General features: G+C 49.4%; 1 non-coding gene across 1 annotated transcript; it reads left to right on the top strand.

Annotated features, from left to right (window-relative positions):
• The first annotated feature begins 488 nt into the window (after positions 1–488).
• Positions 489–596, top strand: LOC134609563 (U6 spliceosomal RNA). The gene has a single exon (XR_010090838.1). It is a non-coding gene; the product is annotated as a U6 spliceosomal RNA (small nuclear RNA).
• Positions 597–3,803: the final 3,207 nt, after the last annotated feature.

The following is a 3,803-nucleotide window of genomic DNA, read 5'->3' as shown; positions in this document are numbered from 1 at the left end:
ATATATAATTCGATATATTAGGCCTACACAACAAAAATGGCTCTTTTACTTTGCCTGTCTGCCTGCCCCATTACTGTTTTTTTCCTTTTCTCTGGCAGGCTCTGTCTGCACACTGGGCCTTATTTGCCCCATTCCTGGCAGGCTCTGATGCCCCATTACTGTGTTTTCCCTTTTCATTGGCAGGCTCTGCCTGCCCCACACACTCTCACTTACAGCATGTTCCAATGGCGGGCTCTGGTGTATTTATTTCTCTTTGGGTTGTGTTATTTGTTTCCCCCTTTCCTGGTGGGCTAGGCTGCAGTATTACTGTGCCGCAACCCAATCCTCAGCTCTTCTGTACTCATTGGTGGTTTGCGGTGCACATCTTGGGTCTCGCATTTTGCGAGATCCCTGGCAGCCATATTGGCGCACTCGCATGGTAGCAAGTGCCGTGATTAGGGGCTGACCGCTCCTCCACACAGTGCCTGCCTGCATTACTGCTCCTGCTGGTGCTCGCTTCAGCAGCACATATCCTAACATTGGAACAAAACAGAGAAGATTAGCATGGCCCATGCTCAAGGATGACACATAAAATTTGTGAAGCATTCCACAGATTCTATTAGGTTATACCTTTTTAACAATTAATTCTACCTGCCTGGGTTTGGGGACCGAATTTATAGTCGGTGTATTGACCCTAGAAGTCTTACTTGAGTGGTAGGTGCTACATGCCTTACTAGTTTATTACTAACATATAATTGTCCTGCTGAGGGAAGCCACAGTCGTTTGACCACTTTTTATATATGGCCTGTAATTACTGCGCCAGATTTTATACTGCCAAACTGTATTCTTTGGCTAATACCTCCTGGTCCCACACAAACCACTGTTGTTTGCACCTAATAGGTATTGCTGTGGTCTGTCTGACTAGGTTCTATTGCCCTTGTGGTACTTTACACATGAATGTGGTACTGGGTAAACCCCAGTGGCCTGTGATTATGATTGAATATGGAGGACTCCGGTCGATTTCTAGGTCATGACCAATGCAGCAGTGGCTGAATCAGTAGAAAAAGGTCTTCCCGGTGAGCTCTAACCCCACTAAAGGGCACACTTGCCTCTACCATCAAGTATGCCCACTAGTGATGTACCGAACTGTTCGTTGGTGAATAGTTCCCGGCGAACATAGCGTGTTCGCGTTCGCTGCCGTGGGCGAACACATGCGCGGTTCGATCCGCCCCCTATTCGTCATCATTGAGCAAACTTTGACCCTGTGCCTCACAGTCAGCAGACACATTCCAGCAAATTGGCAGCAGACCCTCCCTTCCAGACCCTCCCACCTCCCTCCCAGCATCCATCTTAGATTCATTCTGAAGCTGCATTCTTAGTGAGAGGAGGGAAAGTGTAGCTGCTGCTCATTAGATAGGGAAATTGATAGCTAGGCTAGGGTATTCAGTGTCCACTACAGTCCTGAAGGACTCATCTGATCTCTGCTGTAAGAACAGCACCCCAAAAAGCCCTTTTTAGGGCTAGAACATCAGTCTGCTTTTATTTTTGTGTGTAATGTAATTGCAGTTGCCTGCCTGCCAGCTTCTGTGTCAGGCTCACAGTGGATACTGTGCCCATTTGCCCAGTGCCACCACTCATATCTGGTGTCACAATAGCTTAAGCTTGACATTTAAAAAGAAAAATGTTTTTTTCACTGTAATAGATTGAAGAGCAGTTAGTTGCCTGCCAGCTTCTGTGTCAGGCTCACAGTGGATACTGTGCCCATTTTCCCAGTGCCACCACTCATATCTGGTGTCACAATAGCTTAAGCTTGACATTTAAAAAGAAAAAAAAAATGTCACTGTTATAGATTGAATAGCAGTTACTTGTCTTCAAGCGGGTGTGTCAGGCCTACAGCCTGTACTCTGCCAACCTCTGCCAGTGCACATTGCCACTCATATCTGGTCTCACAGTTGCTTGCAAGCATAGTACCACTAATGCCAAAAAAAATGACAGGCAGAGGCAGGCCACCCCGTAGGGGCCGTCGTGGTCGTGGTGCTGTGATTCCCTTTGGCCCTAGAATAATGCCCAATTTTCAGAGGCCACATACCCTGAACTTGAAAAGTTCTGAGGACATAGTTGACTGGCTAACACAGGACACCCAATCTTCTACAGCTTCCCCTCGGAACCTTGATGCACCATCCTCCTCCAGCTTAGCTTCAGGCACCTCTCAAGATACCACTCACCCGCCTGCCGCCACCACCAAAACTAGCACCACAGCCGCTTTACTTGGTATGTCAGAGGAGTTATTCACACATCCGTTTGAAGAAATGAGTCATGCGCAACCATTATTGCCAGAGGATGTAGATAACTGGGATATGTCTCAGGCAGGCAGCATTACACACATGGACGTACGGTGTGATGATGATGATGTTGTACCCGCTGCTGCTTCCTTTGCTGAGTTGTCAGATACAAGTGAAATGGTTGATGATGACGATGCGTCCATGGATGTCACGTGGGTGCCCGCTCGGCAAGAAGAAGAACAGGGCGAAAGTTCAGATGGGGAGACAGAGAGGAGGAGGTGGAGACTAGTTGGAAGCAGGGGAAGGTCATCACAAGGAGCTAGTGGCACAGTCAGACAGCATGCATCGGCACACGGGGTCAGCCCGACAGCACGCCAATCAACGCATGCTGTGTCCACCACCAGAATGCCGTCATTGCAGAGCTCAGCAGTATGGAATTTTTTTTGTGTATCTGCCTATGACAACAGCGATGCCATTTGCAACCTGTGCCAAAAGAAACTGAGTCGTGGGAAGTTCAACACCCACCTAGGTACAACTGCTTTGCGTAGGCACATGATTGCACATCACAAACGCCTATGGGATCAACACATGAGTACAAGCAGCACGCAAACTCTAAGCCGCCATCCTCCTCCTGGTCCAGCATCTTCAGCCATGTCAACCACTGCTGTCCTCCTTGCCCCCTCTCAACCATCCGCCACTCCGTCTCCCACCTTGAGCAGTTCCCGCTCATCTGCCCACAGTCATGTGTCTGTCAAGGACATGTTTGAGCGTAAGAAGCCAATGTCAGAAAGTCACCCCCTTGCCCAGCGTCTGACAGCTGGCTTGTCCGAACTATTAGCCCGCCAGCTTTTACCATACAAGCTGGTGGAGTCTGAGGCATTCAAAAAATTTGTAGCTATTGGGACACCGCAGTGGAAGGTACCCGGACGGAATTTCTTTTCACAAAAGGCAATCCCCAACCTGTACTCGATTGTGCAAAATGAAGTAAGGGCATGTCTGGCACACAGTGTTGGGGCAAGGGTCCATCTGACCACTGATACCTGGTCTGCAAAGCATGGTCAGGGCAGGTATATCACCTACACTGCGCATTGGGTAAACCTGCTGACGGCTGCCAAGCATGGAATGCTTGGCTCTGCAGAGGAGTTGGTGACACCGCCACGACTTGCAGGCAGGCCTGCTGCCACCTCCTCTACTCCTCCTACTCCATCCTCTTCCATAACCTCCTAGGCTGAGTCCTCTTCTGCTGCTGCGTCTTGCTGCACATCAACGGCACCCCCCCAGCTCCCCAGGTACTATTCCACATCCCGGATACGGCAGTGTCATGCCGTCTTGGGTTTGACTTGCTTGAAAGCAGAGAGTCACACCGGACAAGCACTCCTGTCCGCCCTGAACGCACAGGTGGAAAAGTGTCTGACTCCGCAGCAACTGGATATCGGCAAAATGGTTTGTGACAACGGAAAAAATGTGTTAGCGGCATTGGCACATGTGTGTAATCTGATCGTACAACGCTTTGTGCATAAGTACACAGGCTTACAGGACATC

Source organism: Pelobates fuscus, chromosome 4 (genome assembly GCF_036172605.1).
Source record: "Pelobates fuscus isolate aPelFus1 chromosome 4, aPelFus1.pri, whole genome shotgun sequence".
NCBI classification, from domain to species: Eukaryota; Metazoa; Chordata; class Amphibia; order Anura; family Pelobatidae; genus Pelobates; species Pelobates fuscus.
The sequence above is the reverse complement of the archived record's forward strand: the minus strand, read 5'-3'. Positions and strand labels throughout refer to the sequence as shown.